The 24,247-nt window shown below is 41.0% G+C and overlaps 1 long non-coding RNA gene across 1 annotated transcript in view; it reads right to left on the reverse strand.

The window, feature by feature from the left end:
* Positions 1-16,345, reverse strand: part of LOC117872581 — a 37,984-nt gene extending 21,639 nt beyond the window's left edge. Inside the window, exon 1 of the long non-coding RNA XR_004644521.1 lies at positions 16,286-16,345. This is a non-coding gene — a long non-coding RNA (uncharacterized LOC117872581). The remainder of the gene's footprint in view (positions 1-16,285) is intronic.
* Positions 16,346-24,247: the final 7,902 nt, after the last annotated feature.

The following is a 24,247-nucleotide window of genomic DNA, read 5'->3' on the forward strand; positions in this document are numbered from 1 at the left end:
GATCAAGCTGGTTGGGCTGCCCTGAGGTCAGCCACACTGGCCCCTGCAAATGTCATGGAGGTCATAGAAAGTCACAGAGCCCTAACCATCATCCTTCATTTAAGATAGTTGTTAGAAATCATTGAGCTCCTTTATGGAATTAGAAATCTGAAACAACAGCAACCTCCACCCAAAACACAGACTCATATCACGGCCCAAAACAAAGGCACATGAGAGCAGAGTGGTTTTGCTGGGTATAGTTTTGAGTTCAGAGATGCAAGTGTGAGACAGAAAAGCAGGAGAAACCCACAGAAACAGACACAGAGAAGAAATAGAAAGCCTAACACTGCCTTAACAATCACAGGGAACGTGGCACTGAGAAAGGCCAGAGAAAGAGCATTTGGGCTAAGTGCTGGCTGCAGGGGGCTTGGAGTTGTGAACAAAGAAACTCTCCTGTTGTTTGATTCCTCCTGTGTTAAGGGGAACAGGGCTTTGTATATTCCTTGTAAATAAATAGAATTGTATCAAAGATACCTGACTCCATCATCAATTTCTCCTGTGCAGGGCTCCAGAGTTTGATTAATCACTTGGGTACAAAGGGGTAACACTAACAAATGTACCACACATACATACCATAAATCCATAAGGAATGACATAGTCAAATATATGTGAACTCCCTCTTGTCCCTTCTGTAGGCTGCATTATTGGTAACATAGTGAAGCTATACTCTTTGTTCATCTAGAAATCAGGGAGCATTTTGGATGCACAAAGAATTTAGGAGTGGGCCCTAAGAAGAAACATTAGCCCTCAGATGTTGAGCCATATATATTTAATTACACATGCTACTGTATATGGTAAATTGGCACATTAATAGGTGTTTGCTTAATCTAGTTGCACTGAATTTGCTACAATACCATTAGGTGTTAATCAAACCAAAAAAATAAAAATAAAAATCAGTTTTAAAATAAGTTAAAGTAAAGCTGATATGCTACTGTGCTTAACACCGCAATGTTTCTATCAATTTTGGCCAGATGGTGGTTACCCCAAGGGGAAGGAATGAAAACCTTGTATATCATATTTTCCATCTACTGCACTCTACAGAATCTAAAATGAGCAGTTGTTTGGCAGAAGCTGCAATAGGAAAACCTGTTGTTTGCTCTCCTTTTGCACCATGTGTTATTTCAAAGGTGAAATACCATTCCAGACATGGGAATTAATAATGTATTGTGTTTAGTGAAAACAACCTACACAGGAATGTCCTTTGACTGAGAAAGTGTAGGCCACACTGAGGGAGATGGTGGAGAGAGTGGGAAAAGTGGCTTCAAGCCTCCTTTTGAACCCGAGATCCTGGGGTTGCCATGCTGGCCTAGACCCCCCCCCAAGTTACACAAGCCCTCATGCTGCTCTAACATATGAATGCTGCCTGCCTGAGAGAGCCATTTTAGGTATCAGGGTATCAACATGGCACAAGGGCATCCCAAATATTCCCTAAGCACCAGGGTCTGGAAAGGAGTGTGGCACAGAAGCTGCTATGGTACCGGTGTACAATCCCTAGATTCCCCAATGCCAGGGGAATCCTCTAGCATCCAGCTGAGCTGGAATGGGGCTGAGGATCTGGACAAGAATTTTGTTGCCTTATATCAGATGTGGCTGCTTTGGCCTTTGTTCCTGGTGCACTGTGGGAAAACTTGACTGTCCACTAAACTTGATTTCAGAGGACAAAGAAGGTCAGCCCATGGGATTGTGTGATACTTTTGGCAGACTATCTGAGCACAAGTGTGGGGCTGCATCTACACTGCAATGCAACAGGGCTTGAACCTTGGGTATCAGAATGACTCAGGCTCGGACCCTCTAGTTCCATGGGGCCTTGGGACACGAGGTCTGAGCCCTAGGTTACTACAGTTTGGGTATAGATGGAAGGGGGGGGTTAGGCTTGAGCCCAAGTTCAAACCCTGGTCTTACACTGCAGTGTACACATACCCATAGAGTTTAAGGCTGGAAGACACCATTATACAATCTAGACTGATCTCCTGTATATCACAGACCAGTTCATTGGTTATTCTCAAATGTCAGGAAGAAAAAGATATCACATCCTTTGAGAAAACAATGAACTTTTTACATTAATGAAGTATGAAAAAAATCAGCTTCTCTAAAAGGAAAATGAGAGAATTTGTGGTTGCTTACATGAAAAATGTCCCTTCTTGAAAAGGGATAGGCCCACAGTTTCTCTGTGTGGGTCATCGCCTATCTGTAGCTGTAAGGGGCAGAATCAAAGCTCATTGGACAGCAAATGAGGGATCAGTCCCCACCTTCCAAAGACTCCCTCAGTTTCTAGATTCCCCGAAAGCTAGCCCCACTGGATTCTGAACAGCAAAACAAACACCAGTCTCTCGTCAAAAATAATATTCAACAAGAAATACTGAACACAAAGATTTTAACTATTGCAGAGAACTTTAATCATAAGTTAAACAGAACTCCCTTAAGATATTTCCCCTTGATTTTATTAAACAGATCTCTCTTAAGGGAGGGCCAGATCTGTGGACCTATCCCTTTGAAAAAGGGACATTGTTCAGGTAAGCAACCACAATTTCTCCCAGTCTCTCTCAGGTTAGGTCCACAGATCTTCTATGTGGGATTTCTCAGCAGTGACAAAATTCCTAGGCAGGAAACAAATAATACCAAGGAGAACAGGAAGAATGCAGCCTTGGTCTCTTCTTGTTTGGATCCTTCTTCACCATCCTCTTAGACTATTACCTGAGCTCTGTATGTGTTGGGAAGTGCACTGTGGTAACTCCAGGCAGGAGACAAACTGCCTCCATAAATCATTTTTTAAGGTGACCAATATGTCCAAATTAGACCAAATGTTATCTAAATGGCTAATTAACAAAAGTTCTCTCTCATGCAATAGGTTCTGGATTTCACCTTCAAGTAGCTACAGAAGGCAAAACAAAACTGAGGGAGGTCTTCAGATGGTGGGACTTGTCCCTTGTCAGCCATCCAATCAGTTTTGATTCTGACCTCTGCAGCGACAGATGGGAAATGGCTCACTCTGAGGATCTGTGGATCAGTCTTGAAAGAAAACAATGATTATCAAAATACAAAAGCAAATGATATGAGAACTAAAAATAATAAAAAAATGAACGTAAGCAAACTTAATTTCTCCCCACAATGACACATTTCCTGGTTTTAATCACCTTCAAGAACCACAGATGTCATTTGTACACACACACACACACACATATATATATTGTGTATATATATACACAATAAATTCATCCCATAATGAGCTGAAATCTGCAAGTTTGTCTTGCAATTTATGTGTTAAGTACTCATAGTTTATGCAGCAAAATCTATCATATATGAATATTATTGCTGAATTGCAGGAATTGTGATATCTCTCCATCTTCATAAAATAAAGTTTTAGCACCAGAGTAATTGCTACCCATGTTTTGGAACCTAGTGAATATATTTTATATAAGTCATAACACAATACAGACATTTTATTTTTAGTACTGTAATTTTTCCTCCCAACTCTTTTCTCAGTTGCATTAATAACTGCTCTCTTCACTGTGTTGAGTGACTTTAAGGCAAAGTGAACGTATATTTGGTATATGGAAGAAACTGGTTCCAACATTTCAGGTTCATAACTTCCTTATTGCTCTTTTATTAGATGATACTTCATCCCAACTGTTACAATCAATCAATCGAGTACAAGAGAAAAAAAACTATTAGAAATAGTGTACATTTGTAATATACACGAAACAGAGGAGATTACAGTCTGCCTGTGAATATTCTACAGCCTGAGAAAGGAGATTAGGAGCCCAAATCCTGAAATCCCAGCCAGGCATGCTGGTTGAATCTTGCACCTATATTACCCACATTGGCATATATAAGACTCTGCATGAGTATGGGAGTCCATGCTAGCAGCACTGATTGAGGAATTTGTATTTAAGTGCTTTTACTAAAACAGAATTGCCAAATCCAAGAGCTCAAAAGTCATTAGTCACATCCCCAAAAAACATGAGATGGGCATAAAAATTGTGAAATAATTTGTTTTGAGTTATTTTTCTTTGTCCTTTTTTTACATGGTTCACATTTTCAAGCTTTTCTCCTCAGCCATTGCAGCTGGAAACTTCCTCTTTTTTTCTGTTTAATGAAAGCTGAAATTTGGACATAACTTCAAGAGTTAAGGCTTTAAGAAAAAATATCAAATATTGTGAGACATGATAAAATTGAGAGAGTTTTGAGAATACTCTCAATGTTTATAATGTTTCCTAATGTTTTGCCATTTATATTTTTATGTGTGCATGCTTTACCTTACACACAACTTTGCCTATGGAAGGCTAACCATCTATCATTCTCACTCACAAAGTATAAAGTTTCAGTGGGCAACGAATTCTGTTATAGAATATACTTATGACTGAGAATGATGGAAGACATTCACAGTTTAATCACTATGAATATTTTGTACGCTGGGGGGAATCTGTTAAGGTTTGTTAAGACCTACAAAGCTTGGAGGTTCTCACTGTAAGAAACCGTCTCCCTCAGTGAAGAGGGAGAAACAGTAACAGGAAACTTGGAAATGGCAGAGATGCTTAATGACTTCTTTGTTTCGGTCTTCACCGAGAAGTCTGAAGGAATGCCTAACATAGTGAACGCTAATGGGAAAGGGGTAGGTTTAGCAGATAAAATAAAAAAAGAACAAGTTAAAAATCACTTAGAAAAGTTAGATGCCTGCAAGTCACCAGGGCCTGATGAAATTCATCCTAGAATACTCAAGGAGCTAATAGAAGAGATATCTGAGCCTCTAGCTATTATCTTTGGAAAATCATGGGAGATGGGAGAGATTCCAGAAGACTGGAAAAGGGCAGATATAGTGCCCATCTATAAAAAGGGAAATAAAAACAACTCAGGAAACTACAGACCAGTTAGTTTAACTTCTGTGCTAGGGAAGATAATGGAGCAAGTAATTAAGGAAATCATCTGCAAACACTTGGAAGGTGGTAAGGTGATAGGGAATAGCCAGCATGGATTTGTAAAGAACAAATAGTGTCAAACCAAACTGGTAGCTTTCTTTGATAGGCTAACGAGTCTTGTGGATAAGGGAGAAGCTGTGGATGTGGTATACCTAGACTTTAGTAAGGCATTTGATATGGTCTCACATGATATTCTTATCAATAAACTAGGCAAATACAATTTAGATGGGGCTACTATAACGTGGGTGCATAACTGGCTGATAACCGTACTCAGAGAGTTGTTATTAATGGTTTCCATTCCTGCTGGAAAGGCATAACAAGTGGGGTTCCTCAGGGGTCCGTTTTGGGACCGGCTCTGTTCAATATCTTCATTAACGACTTAGATATTGGCATAGAAAGTACGCTTATTCAGTTTGAGGATGATACCAAACTGGGAGGGATTGCAACTGCTTTGGAGGACAGGGTCATAATTCAAAATGATCTGGACAAATTGGAAAAATGGTCTGAGTTAAACAGGATGAAGTTTAACAAAGACAAATGCAAAGTGCTCCACTTAGGAAGGAAAAATCAGTTTCACACATACAGAATGGGAAGAGACTGTCTAGGAAGGAGTATGGCAGAAAGGGATCTAGGGGTTATAGTGGACCACAAGCTAAATATGAGTCAACAGTGTGATTCTGTTGCAAAAAAAGCAAACATGATTCTGGGATGTATTAACAGGTGTGTTGTGAGCAAGATATGAGAAGTCATTCTTCTGCTCTACTCTGCTCTGGTTAGGCCTCAGCTGGAGTATTGTGTTCAGTTCTGGGCACCGCATTTCAAGAAAATGTGGAGAAATTGGAGAGGGTCCAGAGAAGAGCAACAAGAATGATTAAAGGTCTTGAGAACATGACCTATGAAGGAAGGCTGAAAGAATTGGGTTTGTTTAATTTGGAAAAGAGAAGACTGAGGGGGAACATGATAGCAGTTTTCAGGTATCTAAAAGGGTGTCAAAAGGAGGAGGGAGAAAACTTATTCACCTTAGCCTCTAAGGATAGAACAAGAAGCAATGGGCTTAAACTGCAGCAAGGGAGGCCTAGGTTGGACATTAGGAAAAAGTTCCTAACTGTCAGGGTGGCTAAACACTGGAATAAATTGCCTAGGGAGATTGTGGAATCTCCATCTCTGGAGATATTTAAGAGTAGGTTAGATAAATGTCTATCAGGGATGGTCTAGACAGTATTTGGTCCTGCCATGAGGGCAGGGGACTGGACTCGATGACCTCATGAATCTATGAATAAAGTGATGAAGTAAATATTTTTGCATTCACTATATGTTCTAGAACATGCTTAATCATTATTGGCCATTGCTGACAGAGCTGTGCAGTGGAGATGCTCGGAGAGGGGTGTGCTGCTGAGATTAATGTGAGTTACTAATTTGAACTGTCAAAGTGACATAAAACTGATGGTAATCAGTGCTTACTTAACCACTGATGTGTGGCACATAAAAATGGGGGGAAATTGTTAATGCATATTGAACATCATTAGTGGATTAAACTTTTTAAAGCATTAGTGAGTATTTTATATCTTCATATGGGTTAATTGCAGTGCTTTACAGCATTCTCCTTTAGCAAGTCATTCGAACATTTTTCCTACAGTAAATTAGTGACATTTACATCTTGACCTGTTTATTACTCAGTCAAAGGTCAGACTGGTATAGAATGGGTTGGAGAGCCAGGCAGAAGGATTTTTTTCCCCATTGATTTTCACATTTAATTAAGAGCTATGTAAAATAAAAATGAGACCTAGTAAAAATACAATAAAAACATAGTCTGCGTGATTTTTGGATTATTGATTGGAAGAACAATTCACAAATCCAAATAACTGCTGCATTGCAAAGTCCATTATCATTCAACTAAAACAATCATATACTTAAAATAGCAGATGTGTGGACCGTAATGCGTCAGTCCTGCTTCCACTGAATTATGTCACAAAATTCCCATTGACCTTAATGGGAGCAGAATCTGGCCCAAGATATGCAATAAAAAGGAGTGGTAATATAAGCATTAGGGCTGGGATAATAACTGCCTAACACTGTAGAAAATAAATTGATACACAATAAAATTTCAACCAGGAGCAAGTGCAGCACAAAGGAAGCATAGCACGGTTAGTGAGGTAAAGTGGACAAATACCTTTGTTAGTTTCTTTAAAAAGAGAGAGATCCTTTTAATTCATTGCCAGATCCATGGCAATTTTACCAGCAAATAATTTTCAGAGTAAATGGAGATTTCCATATCTGAAGAATCAATCATTTTGTTACCATGGAAACAATAACAAAATATGTAAGCCTTTCAAATACATGTTGACGACAGCAGGGATAAAGGACAAGCTAAGAACAAAGGACAAGTTCTCCATTGTATGCAAAATATTATTTTCACTTCTGGGATTAGTAAACCTGATGCATATATTTGAATTTAGCAACACCAGGATCAGTGTTTCTGTGGTTATTCTAAATCTTTGCCTCAACCATATTTGTAGCTTCATCTCACTAGGGTAAAGAGAGATGAGATTTAAGGGTTAGATTTCTCAAAGACACAAATAGCAGCTAGGAGCCTAAATCTCATTGAACATCAATGGGAGTTAGACACCTATGTGTTATTTTTACCTTTAAAAACTGACTTTATATAAGCTTCCCTCTGCCCCTTCACCCCCCACTTTTATACAGCAAAGCTTTATCTAGAGCATAGCAGTTACCAAAAATCCCAAAAGCTTATCACATATGGATTCTATTTAGACATGCTGGGCTAGAGTCTCATTTTTGATCCAGGTCCTTTGTGTTCAGGCAGTGTAAAGGAGCCATAAGGTGACCATAACTGACAGCTAAGAACACTTCTGGCAGGGGATAACACTCAATTGGCATGAAGCTGATGGAGTCAACTCCTGGGCCAATCATCCCCTGGCTTTGGTATAGCAGCTGCATGAAGGGGAATAAGGGGCCAGGGCGGAGCTCTGCTCTACTGATGCTGGTGCATAGTCTCTTGAGGCCATGCACTACTGGCATAACTTAGAACAAGCCCAAAGTTTGCTCTCATTCCCACTGAGCACAGCTCAGAATGATCCATAGAATTAGGAAGTCAAAACCAGCTCCAGATGGCCCATCCAGAACTGTCATGCCAAGCATATCTTGGAAGCAGACCAGAGCCTAGAGAACCTAACATGCTGTATTTTATAAGTAACAAACAATAATGTGGATGACATTGTATAGAAAGTTGTGCAATGAAAGTCTGTCCTTGGAGAGACACAGTTACTTCCCTAATTCCTACAGTAAATAATCTGTGACTGTCCTTTATCAGTAGCAGATTACATTTTCCCTATCATGTGTGACTCAGCTACCATATTCAAGGTTCTGCCCACATATGTGGGGGAGAAGTAGAGGTTCCATGGAGCCTGGCCTACTTACATGCCTGTAGTGGCAATCCATTGAGGCTATGCAGGGGAGAAATTTGGGGACAGCTTTCTCCCCTTTATGTTCAGGTGAAACCACATAAATCTGGGTCACAATCTGGCCCAAAATTCCACATGTAATTCCAAAATCCAGATACTCTCAGTTTAGTTCAGAGCCCTCTCAAGTCTCAGTTGGCATTGCATTCAGACGAGGTTAGTGGGGTTTATATGGCCCACATGCTCTTAGAACAGGCAACGTTCAGCACGCGGCTCGCCAGGGTAAACAATCTGGCGGGCTGGGCCACTTTTATTTACCTGCTGACGTGTCAGGTTCGGCCGATCGCGGCCCCCCCTGGCCGCGGTTCGCCGTCCCGGGCCAATAGGGGTGGCGAGAAACCACGGCCAGCACATCGCTCACCCACGCCGCTTCTCACTGCCCCCATTGGCCTGGGACGGCGAACCGATTGGCCGAACCTGCCACGTCATCAGGTAAATAAAACTGGCCCGGCCCGCCAGGGTGCTTACCCTGGCGATCCGCGTGCCGAACATTGCCGACCCCTGTCTTAGAATAATGGTGCCACTCGGATTTTGAAAGTAATAGTACACATTTACTTCAGCCTTAAGAATCTGTGGTTATTACTCCCTCTGAAAATGTGTTACAAAACAATGCATTGCAGAGGCAACTCTAGATGTCTGGCAGAGGATGCTCTGTGCAGCACTTCGGTTTTATTGATTAGAAAACCATTTTGATTCTCCACCCATTGTTGTGTCAGAGCAAACAGAAGAGTGTGAGGAGAAGTGAGAACTATACTTGTCCCATCCTCTGTGCAGCCAGTCTATAGGGGGAAGTGAGAGGACTATGATATGCAATAATACTGCATCACTGAAATGTTTTTTCAAAGGACAATTGTCCAGATAAGATAGAGATCTGGGACTCATTAGTGCTTTCTGTATGTATGTTTCTGTTCTCTGCATCTACCAGTTTAACACAAGAAAAGAATTAAAGATTGTTGATATAACACTTCAACTTCCTAGTGAAAACTGTTTGTGCACAAGTTTTCACATGAAATAAAATTGTGTGTGGTGTTTTGCATGCCTTTATGTAGGAAAACAACTAAGCCCTTTTAACCAGCATTTTGTAGAAAAACAAAACATCGGGTAATACAAATTAGCACAATAAAAATCTTTATGAAACATTCTACAAAAATATTGTTGCTACTTTCAACTAGCTATATGATATCTTACAGAAGATGATTTGATTATTGGACTTCTCAGGACAGAGTAACACTACAGAATCCCACAATCACTTCAAACATCAACAAACCTGGGTTAAACTATATTAAATAAAATTATATGTAAAGGTGCAACATACTACAGAGTAAAAAATTAATTGTGTAGTTGGGTAAACTAGATGAGCAGCATCACTATGCTTAGTTGAAGAATTAGTCTCACAACATGTACTGAAATGTAAAGGAAAACAAAGCAATAGGTGAGGATGAAAGAGAATAGCAGAATATGTTTTTTTCCTCTCATTCTAAAGATCAGTGATTAAATTTTTAAATCTGTTCTTGACTGTTGGCCTAAAATAAAAATCTGAGAGAAAAAAAAAGATCAAAATATCATTTCATACGAAATGCCTCTATAAGAACAAATGCTTAAACTATGTGGTTTTTAAAGTTCATTTTTGGGCAATTTCTAAAACTGCACTGTAGTGCAAATCAATTATTTCATGCACACATAAACCAGAAGTGAACTGTGATCTGCTCTGAAACTACATTTTTAACAATCATTTTGGAAAAGGAAGCTAATTATAGATTGTGCACTTTCCAAATGAGTCTTGATATTATTAAAGAGATTTACCTGATTAGTTTTTAAAGATACACCTCTACCCTGATATCATGTGACCCGATATAACACGAATTCAATATAACGCAGTAAAGCAGTGCTACGGGGAAGGGGCAGGGACTGCGTGGTCCGGCAGATCAAAGCAAGTTTGATATAACGCGGTTTCACCTATAACATGGTAGGATTTTTTGGCTCCCAAGGACAGCGTTATATCGGGGTAGAGGGTGTATATTTGTATGGCTACATTTTGCTCTGATTTACACCAGAAAAAGTGTATCAGTTTTAACAAGAGCAGAATTTGTCTCATTTCATTTTATACGTTTTCACACTGCCTGCTTTTCAATTTAAGAACCAAAATGTATCAGAACATGTCCAGGTAAAGTATTCTGATACTTTTTGTAAACTATAAAGTAAAGTGTGCATCATCTTCTCCTTTTTCTTTTATGCCACTTTTCCTGGTGAGTAGGGAGGATCAGACCTTCTTTTCCTCCATAGCAGGTTCCACTTCCTCCCGGGGGATTCTCCAGTGTTCCCAGGCCAGCCAGGAGTTATAACCCCTCCAGCATGTCCTGGGTCAACCTTGGGGCCTCCACTGGGACATGCCCAGTAGAGTTCCAAAGGAAGCCTCCCAGGGGGCATCTTTATCAGGTACCCAAACCACCTCAACTGGCTCCTCTCGATCCAAAGGAGTAGTGGGTCTACTCTGAGGCCTTCCCACATAGCCAAGCTCCTCACCCTGTCTCAGAAAGTAAGCCCAGCCACCCTGCAGAGAAACTCATTTCTGCCGCTTGTACCCACATTCTCATCCTTTTGATCATTACCCAAAGTTCATAACCATAGGTGAGGATGGGAACATAGATTGACCTGTAAACCGAGAGCTTCATCCGAGAACTCAGCTCCTGCCTCACCACCATGGATCAGTATAGCACCCACATCACTGCCACTGCCGCTTGCCATAACTTGTGACCAAGACCCCTAGATACTTGAACTCATCCACTAAGGGCAGCTGCTCCTCCTTCACCTGGAGAGACCAGTCCATTTTCTTCCAGGACAGGACTATGACTTCGACTTCTGATTTGGAGCTGCTGATTCTCATCCTAGCCTCTTAACACTCAGCTACAAAAAGTTTGAGTGCATGTCAGAGATCACAGTCTGAAGAAGCAAACAGAGATGCCACATCAAGTCCCCATACCACAACTCGGCTGCGCCTTGATATCTTGTCAATGAAAATCATGAATAGGAGTGGGGACAAGACACACTCTTGCGGGAGTCCAATGCCCACCTTTAACTAACTCAACTTAATGCCAAAAATATGAATACAACTCTCACTCCAAGAATAGATGGATGAGAATAGTTAGCATGCAAAAGCGGCAAGGGTATCACATACTCCTGCAGCACTTCCCACAAGACATCTCAATGTGGTCATATGCCTTGTCCAGGTCTACAAAACAAAGGCAGACCAGATTAGCAAACTCCCACGACCCCTCAAGTATCTTTGCGGAGAGCAAAGAGCTGGTCCGCTGGTCCACTGCTGGGACAGAATCTGCATTGTTCCTCCTAAATCTGAGGTTCAACTAACAGGTGTAACCTCCTCTCCAGCACCCTGGCATAGGCTTTGCTGGAGAGGCTGAGGAGTGTGCTCCTCCTATAGTTGGAACACACCCTCTGGTCTCCTTTCTTAAATATTGAGACCAGCATCCCAGTTTGCCAATCCAGAGGTATTGCACACATCTTCCACGCCACATTGAAGAGGCGTGTTAACCACGAAACCCCACCATTGTCCAGTGCTTTCAACGTCTCCAGGCAAATCTCATCCACTCCTGCTGCCTTACCACTATGAAGACACTTTACTGCGGTAATGACCTCAGTATCAGAAATAGATCCAATCTCTCCAGAGGTTTCCAGCACTGCCTCCTGGAAAGGGGATGTGTCCATAGGTTGAGGAGTTCCTCAAAGTGCTCCTTCCACCTCTCAATGATCTCCTCAGTTGAAGTCAGCATTTCACCCTTGGTGATTATAGTCTGGGCAACATCTCGCTGACCCCTCCCAAAGTGACAAGTGGTTGCCAGAACACCTTTGAGGCTGTCTGGTAGTCATTCTCCATGGTCTCTCCAAACTCCTCCCAAGCCAGGTCATTGCTTCAACAACAACCACAACCGCAGCCCTCTTAGCCAGTCAGTACCTCTCAGCCATATCAGAAGTCCAGTTTGTGAGCATTGCTCAGAAGGATTCCTTCTTCAACTTGACAGATTCCCTCACTACTGGAGTCCACCAATGGGACCTAGGGTTGCCACCATGACAGGCACCAACTGCCTTCAGGCCACAGCTTTTCGCACCTGCCTCAATGACCTCACCCAGAATGAGGAGTTCTTCCAGACATGGAAATTGAAGTCTTTTCACAGAGGGACATCCACTAGACATTCCCGGGTTACTTGTACTGATTGTTTGGGCCTAAAATGTGCATATTTTCCTAATATTTATTTAAATATATATCAAAATAGTAACAATAAATTTACAGTTTTGTATATTTGTTCTATAGTACATATATCTATGGCTGTACTGATTATATATGACTGTTAAATTAATGCCAATTCATTTACTACTTATCTGAAAAAATATACTTTATATGTATTATGGCTCTGCAGTATCATTACTGTATGATAGTCATGACTAAGAAAGCCCTTTCATTTTAAGTCCCTAATTTCCAGCGCTTGGAACTTCAAGAAAATATGATGTGGGGTGAAATTTCTCAGGATTGTTCTCAATCCAAAAGTGCATATGAAAATAAAAACATGTAAAATTCCATCTGGTTATTTTTAAGCTTGAAAAACTAGTGTTTTCACACATTTAAATATTGTTATACTCTGAAAAGTGACTTTGCTAAAGTGGCATCATAGGACACCATGTATAGTATCTCTTGATGCCTTCCAGAACAAATTTCGGTTTACAAGCAAAAATATGTTTTGGTGTCTCTCATCTCCATCGCCCTACTGAGCTCTCTCTACTGTTCTCTCCCCCCCACCCCTTTACCTTCAAGCACTGTCCTCTCAGGTGCCATTTTTACTTTCTGAGTACTGTACTTGACTTTGCATCTGAAATGTTTTTTAAATGTAGTTCAGAGCTCAAATATGGGTCTTAGAAATCACACCCCTATAGAGTGCATTACCCCACCCTGTAGATAACCCCTCAGATTTATAAAGTGCACCAGCAAGTTGCATGTTAATTGGTGCATGTAGAATCTGCTGTCACACTTTAATGTAGTGCTGTTTGAAACGATACTATGTTAGAGCACATTAGGGAACTTTTAGTGTGCACCAGCAGGGTCTGCAGGTACCAATTAAGGCGCAAAAACATTAGTATGCTTTAGAAATCACTCTCCACTGTAGAGCACATTACCCTACTATGTAGACAAGCACTGAATCTCCTTCAAACAGTGGAGCAACCGCACTGGCTGATTGATAGTGCTTGAATCTGTAATACCTTTCGGGGTGTGTGACTCCAACACATGCACCATGATGGTGTGGCATATACATTTTATAACTGCATTATCCCCAAGAAGCACAGTCACTTGGTAGAGCCATATAAGTGCGAATAAAAACTTTATTTTATATCAAATCAGCTGTTTTACTTTGCTTATGTCACAGATTTTTTTTAGAATTGTTTCAGAGGGTTTGCCAACTTTTAATGGCATTATTTCTCTTATTACTTGTATAAAGAAATAGCATTATCACCTTGAATTCAACTGTACAGGCTTCAGCGGGAGATGTTGCCTTTATATTATTGATTCGTTTATATTACCAATGGTATCTTTAATCATAGTAACCTGTGCTAAGGTTTCACACTCCCAAAGAGCTACAGTTATCAGAATTAGAAGGGGAGAACCAGTATTAGAAATATCATTAGGTCTGAAGACTCTAGGACGGGGTGGGCAAACTACAGCCTGCGGCCAGATCTTGCCCCTCAGTGCACCACATCCCTGGGGCCCCTGGGCGGGGGAGGGCACAGGGCTCCGCGCGTTGCCCTTGCCTCCAGGCACCACACCCTGCAGCTCCCATTGGCCGGGGACGAGGAACCATGACCAATGGGAACTTCGGGGGAGGTACCTGGAGGTATGGCAAAGACAGCGCACACGGAGCCCTCTGCCCCTCCTCCCCCAGGGGCCGCAGCGCTTCCTGGAGCGGCGTGGGGCCAGGGACAGGACAGGCATGCAGGGTTCCTGCCCTGGCCCCAGTGCCTGCCGCTGCTACCCCAGAGCCGCTTGAGGTAAGCGGTGCCGGGCCGAAGCCCGAACCCCTCCTGTACACCACCCCCCAACTGCTTGCCCTAACCCCCATGCCAGCACACTGCACCCCTCCTGCACCCCAACCCCTGCCCTGAGCCCCCTCCTACACTCCGCACCCCTCCTGCCCTGAGCTCCCTGCTGCATCCTGCACACCTGTGCACCCCAACCCCCTGCCCTGAGCCCCTCCTGCAGTCCACACACTTTCTGCACCCCTGCCCTGAGCTCCCTCCTGCACTCTGCACCCCTCCTGCACCCCAACCCCCTTCCCTGAGCTCCCTCATACACCCCGCACCCCTCCTCTTCCCCAATCCCTTGCCCTGAGCCCCTTCCTGCACACCACATCCCCTTCCACACCCCACACTCCCTCCCGCACCCCAACCCCCTGCCCCGGCCCTGCATAGTATTTCCCCACCCAGATGTGGCCCTCGGCCCAAAAGGTTTGCCCACCCCTGCTCTAGGAGCACATGAGGAATGATGGCCGTGACCAAAACAACATTCACAATTTAACAATCTTCCTTTTATTAAAAACCTTGCTTCATAGATAATCAAAGTCACAATTAAAGATACATATGTGATGTTGGAGGAATACCATAAGATGGTCAGCATCAGTGTTTTCATGCTCACATCCCAAAGGATACCATAAAGATGGATGTATCTCTTAGTTAATAGTCATCTGTGGAGGGTCTCCTGATGGATTCTTCCTCCTTATTAAATCTGGGAAATGCCTTTTATTCTGCATAATACTTATGCCCATAAGCCTTATACATATGTATGAGGGTTCCAACTCCTTTTCCCTTATCTGGACTTCCATATCCCATAAAATTTTGGATGCATCCCTTTTCCTAGGCTGTCCCTTTATTTTCATTAGCATCCAGATCAACAAGTTCTTATGGTAACCTGCAGTCGCTGCAAAATTTCCCATGATGTTACAATCTGGCACCTTATGGTATTGATGGGTACATTATGGCATAGCTTCCTGAACATCACATATTAGCACATATATTACAGTGATCTTGTAACTTTACTAGTACATGTCAACTCCTGGGTCCCCCCGCCCTCCACAATATGGCTAGGGAAAATCTTACAGGCCCCAGCCTGCAAGCCCTGCATTACAACCTTACTTAGCTTATATACTGAATACACACTCATCATTCACAAATGTCTATCAGCTTTATACCCCTATAATACTATCCTACTTATTCCTATACCTATAACCTACAACTTAAATTTATTCATTATACTCTGATGACATATGATTTAATCACAACAATAGAAGACACAATTAAATGATTATATAAGGTGATTAGCTACAGAGATACAAAATAATAACCAACAAATAGCAGAAGTCTTTAAACAGTACTAAAAGGTTGCTTTACAATGTCATGCTTTTATGGTCCGATATCTTCCAACTTGCCAGAGCTAGGAATGATTGCTGCCTCCCATTGGAGAGGGACACTCCCAGTTTTCCAACATGATAAAACATCCATTTCAACCCTAATGGCTCATGAGATATTGAAAATTTAACCTGTCACTAGTCCAGAACCATTGAACATTCCACAAATCAAACTAATATGTAATTCTGTATGTGTGAGAGTTGGGAAATTTCACTTCTGGGGTGAAAACATCATTTTTGTGTCACATATGAAATTTCAGTTGAAAAGGACATTTTTGAGAAACTTGCAAAGATGAGTTTAAACTGTGAGTGCCTCTGTACTCTTAATGTTAGTGTTGATAACCACAAAATCTATCATATACTCGACCCACAAGAACTGTGCACATACCTGTGACTTTTGGAACCTTGAATTATTGTTTTTCGCAGCTTTGTCCCAGTCAGGAATTACCTTTATCAAATAAGGAGGTTTAAAAATAGTGAGAGTAGTTGAGAAGCAGTCTGTGTATTTAAGAGGTTTATGCAAATCTGAAGTGCATCAATTACAGGCTTAATATATTTTTAATTGTTACATTTAAATTATGAGTATATCTAATATGTTCAAAGTAGCTCCTGCAATTTATGGATTACGTGCTTTAAAAGCTTTAAAGAGAAAAAACAACAACTTTAGTTCACGTTAATAAAATTAACTATATCTTTGCCAGTAATCAAAGTACTTAACAACTGCAGGTTGCTATTTAGTAACCTATGTTGAATAAGTTTGGTACCTGTCCAGTTCACAATGGACAAGTGTCTACATCAGGGATTGGCAGCCTTTGGCACACGGCCCATCAGGGAAATCCGCTGGCTGGCTGGGACAGTTTGTTTACCTGCAGCGTCCGCAGATTCGGCCAATCACAGCTCCGACTGGCCACAGTTCACTGTTCCAGGCCAATGGGGGCTGCGCGAAGCACCGAGGGATATGCTGGCTGTCCCTTTCCACAGCCCCCATTGGCCTGGAATGGCAAACCGCAGCCAGTGGAAGCTGCGATCAGCCGAACCTGCGTCCCAGCCCACCAGCAGATTTCCCTGACAGGCCACATGCCAAAGGTTGTCAATCCCTGGTATGGAGATGGAGATATCCTATCCCCTAGAACTAACTTTGAAAGGTCATTGAGTCCAGCCCCCTGCCTTCACTAGCAGGACCAAGTACTGATTTTGCCCCAGATCCCTAAGTGGCCCCCTGAAGGATTGAACTCACAACCCTGGGTTTAGCAGGCCAATGCTCAAACCACCAAGCTATCTCTCCCCCATATAGTGCAAGCTTTCACTCTTTCTACCCATGGAGTTGCTACTCTATGGGAAGAATAGTTTTATGGTGAAACCACTGGATTTAGGACTCAAGAGATTTGCATTCAATTCAATTCAGGATTGTGTTTAGACTTCCTGTGTGACCTTGGGCAAATCACTTCGCCTCTCTGTGCCTCAGTTCCCCATCTGTAAAATGGGCATAATAATACTTTCTTACTCTGTCTTATCTATGTAAACAGTAGGTCCTTGAAGCAGAGGATATCTCAACAATGTGTTTGTTAGTGACTAGCACAATCGAGCTTGGACCTTTTGATGTTTCTAGGCACTACAGTAATACAAGTTAATACTATTACCAGTATGGATGAAGCATAGAGGATTCCATCTCTGGAGCTGCCACTTTCGAGAAATATTAAATCCATCACCTTCAACATGCACTAAATTCACATGAATGTTAAAAATACCCTGAATTTTATTTCTACCATTTTTGTTAATATGTTCTTATCAGCAATATTTATCAAAAATAAATCCCATTCTCATACATTGTATTTTTATTCACCACCACAGTATTCCCCCCTGTACATCATGTTTAATGATCTTCACAAAAGTCCCTGACCTCTACTTTAAATTCTGTTTAGACATATGTCTTTCAAAGTGGAACACAGAGTCAATAAATAAAATCAGTAAATTGACCTGAACTTCAAACAAAAACTTGAGTTTTAAGGACATAAAAAACCATCTACAACATTACAGCTACTCAGTATAAATCTCCACTGCTAGAGGCTGGCAGAGTATTACATTACTCTTTGAACTGCTGGTTCATTGAACTATTTTCTGATGGTATAAATTTTGTTCTTTCAAAGGAAAGAAGTGGACACAGAAATGCCCAATTCTAAATCATTTGTTAGAGTCAAGAGATAAAAGGCTACATTGGCAGCTGAGCCTCAACCTTTTGCAGGTGCAATTTGCATTTGCAAAATTTCTGCCTACACTGGCCCACTGGTCTGTGGGAGTTACATGTCCCTCACTTTGCCCAATCTCCAGAGTATGTGGGTTTGTTACAGCCAATGGCTGGGAATCTGCTCCTTTAGCTCAAGTTGTAGAAGCTCAGTTTGGTATTACAGGTCATACACATCTAGTGTTAGCCATGCCCTTTGCTTCCTTCTCCTTTTAGCTCTAATTCACCTCCTGGCTGATCAGCACTGGTGTTCATAATAGTGTTGACAGGAGTGAAAAAGAGATCTGAGTTCGAGTTGTTTGGTTTGCTGGTAGGGGGTTATAATGAACGGTACCGCTGCACTTCAGTTATGCTTGGGTATTGATTTGGTGGTATTTTTTACATGATGTCAAGTGTACCTAAAGCATACAGACAAGTCCTTGTTTTAGCATGTGTATATATCTAAATAAATAATAAATTAATATTTGCTCTGGGAATGTGCTTCTGAGTTGGGTAAGCTATGCAATAAATTTGTATTGTATTGCAAGGACAGCATAGGATCCTAAGGGAGCATGAATCCAATGAATAGACTAGTGGCTCAATCCACTAAAACAAGAAATTGCCCATTTATTCATTGAAGCAGACAAAAAAAGCAGCACATGATCAATATAGTGATATGTACAAGTCCTTATTTCATTTAATTGTCACATGACTTCTAATTATTAATATTATGTAAAGATAGTGGCATAATGGAAAATATACCACTGAATGATTAAATTAACAGAAATTTATTCTTTTAGTTAAGGCTTCATCATTAATTGTATATTATTTATGTAAAATGGGATGCCCTTTCACTGACTGAATGAAAACATAACCCTTAATAAAGGTTGGGTTAATCTAATAATACACAATCTTTCACAATTTGGGGGGCTGAATCTCTTTTTTGGGGAGTGGTAGAAGTGTCCTGATTAAAGTTCACTGAGTGAGCTGGTATATTCTCTTGCCATATAGTTTAGCATATAGTTTAGCTGTGTGTGTACATGTACAGATAGCCACACCACTTCCATGCTTATTCAAAAAGTTACATTCTTTTCTGTTTTCTTGGTTCTCAGTGTACTTATTTCTCTCTTTTTACTCATTTAACCTTTAACTAGCTTTAAGGTATGCTGCTCAATTATGATCATGGCACGGGGACCTGAAGCTTTTCTCTGATTTAGCAGGACTGACCTTTACTTGATTTGCCCCCACCTCACTGTTTCTCACTATCAGAACTCTGGGGAAACTTGTTATGTTAGCATGGGTGAGGAGAAGGGAAAGAAATCCATAATCAGTCTGGAAAAATGGTGTCTTGCTGCTTTTACAGCCTCCTCAGCTATACCCATCCTTAATTGTTCCCTGATGGTGGTCTTTGATGGTGGAATGGTAGTTTGAGAAACAAACCACAGAATAAAATAAAGTTGATATTTCCTGTTTAAAGTACATTGTGGTTAAGGACCTCAACCAATTTTAACAATGAAATGATTCTCCATATTATTCAATCCCCTCCACCTCAAGTTCAATATGTACAATAACAAACGGTATTTATAAAAATCTTAATAATAAATTTAAAAGACTTTGAAAAAGGAAAAGAAAATGGCAAAGGGAAAAAAGAAAACATGGTAGAAATGGATCAGCCAGCTCTTACTATGTCACCCCTTTCACAAATCCTTTAATTCATAGAATATCAGGATTGGAAGGGACCTCAGGAGGTCATCTAGTCCAACTCCCTGCTCAAAGCAGGACCAATCCCCAGACAGATATTTACCTCAGTTCCCTAAATGGCTCCCTTGAGGATTGAACTCACAACCCTTGGTTAAGCAGGCCAATGCTCAAACCACTGAGCTATCCCTCCTGCCCTGACAATTAGCTAATCCTACCCTTGTACATGAAAGCAAATTCCTAGTCATCCTCTTCAAAGCTCTGAACAACTCTTGTCCTGTCTCCATAGCTTCATCTAATCTCACATCCCATTAATTTTTGCCCTATGCAACTTTTTTCCTAATTGTTCCCATTTTCTCAGTCTTCCTTTATCAGATTTTCCTTCTTTCATGCAGTTAGGCCTAGTTGAAATACTTCACAGAATGCTTTTCAATGGAAAATGAGGATATTGACAAAATGAAAATTTTCAGGGTGTCTTATTTGTTTTTAAACTTTATTTTTCTTTGCAGAATGGAACATCCGAAAGCTAAATATAAGAACCAAACTGAAAAAACAACAACTACAACATAGTTTGACCACAAATGTTTGGTTTTCTGTGCCCCCAAACTGAAAAAAAACATAGTTTCTAGAGTTTTGGTTACAAGAAAGTTGTAATTTTCCATGTCTGGGGAAGGGGAGTTTGGACAAGCTCTACCTGCACTCCCTTTTGCTTGGGAAGCAGATACTTTTACAAAACTCACTTTGTCCTTCAAATATTCTGTGTATGCATTTGCTGTGTTGATCTCCTTGTGGACAATGTCTCAGAACCTTCTTTCCTATTACTGGTGTCCCATGGATCACATTTGCCGGAGTTCAAATAGAAATTTTTGTGGAAAGCATTTTTTTTTCTGGGGTTGATATTAGGGTGCTACTAAAAGAATTTCTGGAAAAATATTTTCTTCTAGAAAATTTCCATGAATGATATTGACATGTTTTAAAATAGTGCATGCAATGTATAGGACTATAGAGAAACTGAAAATATGTGGTTTAAAAACCTACATCAAATGTTAGGAATGGGATAATTGCAAGGCGAGTGGAACAGAATACAGAATACAGAATATGCTCATGACCTAAATCTCATGATAAGTTGACCACTATATTACTGTGAAGTTATAATTCTTTGATTTGGAATTATTTTTGTCCTGAAATGGACAATTAATCTTCCTGCATGACTGTTTTTCAATTTCAGCATTATAACTTCACTCCTGCCTTGTGCAATGAGGTTACTATTATAATAGGGACTGCAACAATATAATAATTTAGAACCTGTATGCTGACCTAGCTGGAGTTTCAACTTGTGAAAGATTTCTTTATAAAAAACAAACAAAAAAATTATCAGAGTACTATGTGGTTCAGAGGAATTTCTTGGATCAGATTAAACATGACTTGAAGATTGATTTTACCCATACATGATCTCTTGTTTCATAATGTTGCAATTCTCCACCAAAATGTTATGCTTAAACAAAGCACACAAGATCTTTTATAGGGGAGAAGGCAACACACCACATTTATTCAGAATACAGCAGTTAGCATATGCTTTTCAGTCACACACACACACACCAAGCACACAGTCCCGGCAGGCGATGTTTATATAGTTTATATAGTTACCAGTTTAGAGTCTGGATCAAATTAGTGGCCAGCCAGATTGGTCACAAAGGGCAGCCGGGCTTTGTCGGTTGCAATCTGATGCTCCTGGAGTAGTGGCAAGACAAACCCAAAGTCCCATGGCAAAGCACCCTGTTCTTATAGACTTTTTTTGTTGTTGAAGTCTATGGATTTTGCTGTGTCAGTTTATAACCGGTTACTCCTTAATTGGTGTCAAGTATCAGAGGGGTAACCGTGTTAGTCTGAATCTGTAAAAAGCAACAGAGGGTCCTGTGGCACCTTTAAGACTAACAGAAGTATTGGGAGCATAAGCTTTCGTGGGTAGGAACCTCACTTCTTCAGATGCAAGGGAGGGAGGGATAGCTCAGTGGTTTGAGCATTGGCCTCCTAAACCCAGGGTTCTGAGTTCAATTCTTGAAGGGGCAATTTAGGGAACTGGGATAAAAATCTGCTGGGGATTGGTCCTGCTTTGAGCAGGGGGTTAGACTAGATGACCTCCTGAGGTCCCTTCCAACTCTATGATTCTACCCATGAAAGCTTATGCTCCCAATACTTCTGTTAGTCTTAAAGGTGCCACAGGACCCTCTGTTGCTCCTTAATTGGTGTTATTTTTTGATGTAAACATTCCAAAATACCTCTGAGAGGGTCATTTTGTCCTGGATTTGATTTAATCAATTGTCTTGAGGGGTTCCAGTCTCAGGGTCATTAATCTGCCCTTCTTCAATTATGGATGCACATTGAACGTTCTTTGGCGTCAATAAGTCTCAATAAGTGTCTTCGCTTCTCCTTTCTTGAACATAGGTTAGGGGTTTGTTACACGAGTGGGTGGGTGAGATTCTGTGGCCTGCATCGTGCAGGAGTCAGACTAGATGATCATAATGGTCCCTTCTGACCTTAAAGTCTATGAATCTATGAATCTGGTTAACAATGGCCTTCACACCTTATCTTTTCCTGATGCATGCATTCCTCATTCACACAAACAGTCTTTTACAGAGACTTTTGAAAATACAAATAGCAGTATTTTATATTGAGCAAAAAGACATTATAAATTAAACTTTGCTAAGTTTTATAACCAAAACAATTCACATTGAGGCCCAGGTCTTCAAAGTTCCTCTAATTTACTTAACATAAACACAATACAGAATTCAGTCTCTTAGTAACTTACCCTTAAAAAAAAAAAATACTAAAAAGGGCCCAATTTGTAATGCATATGGGAAACAAAATCCCATAGTCCGAAAAGGTCATTCCTTTCTGCTATTCAAAAAGGGTGGCTGGCAAAATCAAATCAAATCATACATTAATTCTCATAGTACAGTTATAAAATCCTGTTCCTACAATGACCCAATCAATCCCAAATTTAACTTAATTAAGTGAGTAGAGTTACATCGTGGATAATATTTACCCATTGTATTTCATAATATATGGCCTGCATTATTCTTATTCCTGTTCATATGAAGTTGTCAAACCCAGGATCGCCAAATGTATGGTTGCCCATCTTTGGCCTGAGCATTTTGGTAATATTTGGGGCCTTGCCAGATTGTTTCCAGTAGGAGGAAATATTGATTATATAAATCAGGTCTTTCTTTGGAGCAATCCTGTTTCTCTGCATAGAATGTACACAAACTCTTGTTTCCATGAACATAGTAGAAACAAAGAACAGGAGACAGCTTCCTTCTTGAGAAACCCAAATCTGCCTTTTCAGAAAGTACTGTACCCAATAGAATCATAGAATATCAGGGTTAGAAGGGACCACAGGAGGTCATCTAGTCCAAACCCCTGCTCAAAGCAGGACCAATTCCCAACTAAATCATCCCATCCAGGGATTTGTCAAGCCTGACCTTAAAAACCTCTAAGGAAGGAGATTCTGCCACCTCCCTAGGTAACCCATTCCACTGCTTCACCACCCTTCTAGTGAAAAAGTTTTTCCTAATATCCAACCTAAACCTCCCACACTGCAACTTCAGACCATTGCTCCTTGTTCTGTCATCTGGTACCACTGAGAACAGTCTAGATCCATCCTCTTTGGAAACCCATTTCAGGTAGTTGAAAACACCTATCAAATCCCCCCTCATTCTTCTCTTCTGCAGACTAAATAATCCCAGTTCCCTCAGCCTCACCTCAAAAGTCATGTGCTCCAGCCCACTCATCATTTTTGTTGCCCTCTGCTGAACTCTTTCCAATTTTTCCACATCCTTCTTGTAGTGTGGGGCCAAAAACCGGACACAGTACTCCAGATGAGGCCTCACCAATGCTGAATAGAGGGGAATGATCACATCCCTCGATCTCCTGGCAATGCTCTTATTTATAAAGCCCAAAATGCCGTTAACCTTCTCGACAACAAGGGCACACTGTTGACTCATATCCAGCTTCTCATCTACTGTAACCCCTAGGTCCTCTTCTGCAGAACGGCTGCCTAGCCACTTGGTCTCTAGTCTGTAGCAGTGCATGGACTCTGCACTTGTCCTTGTTGAACCTCATCAGGTTTCTTTTGGCCCAATCTTTTAATTTGTCTAGGTCCCTCTGTATCCTATCCCTACCCCCCAGTGTATCAATCACTGCTCTCAGTTTAGTGTAATCTGCAAACTTGCTGAGAGTGCAGTCCACGCCATCCTCCAGATCATTAATGAAGATATTGAACAAAACCGGCCCCAGGACCGACCTTTTGGGCACTCAACTTGATACCGGCTGCCAACTAGACATGGATCCGTTGATCACTACCCATTGAGCCTGACGATCTAGACAGCTTTCTATCCACCTTATAGTCCATTCATCCAGCCCATACTTCTT

Source organism: Trachemys scripta, chromosome 2 (assembly GCF_013100865.1).
Source record: "Trachemys scripta elegans isolate TJP31775 chromosome 2, CAS_Tse_1.0, whole genome shotgun sequence".
Lineage (NCBI taxonomy): Eukaryota > Metazoa > Chordata > Testudines > Emydidae > Trachemys > Trachemys scripta.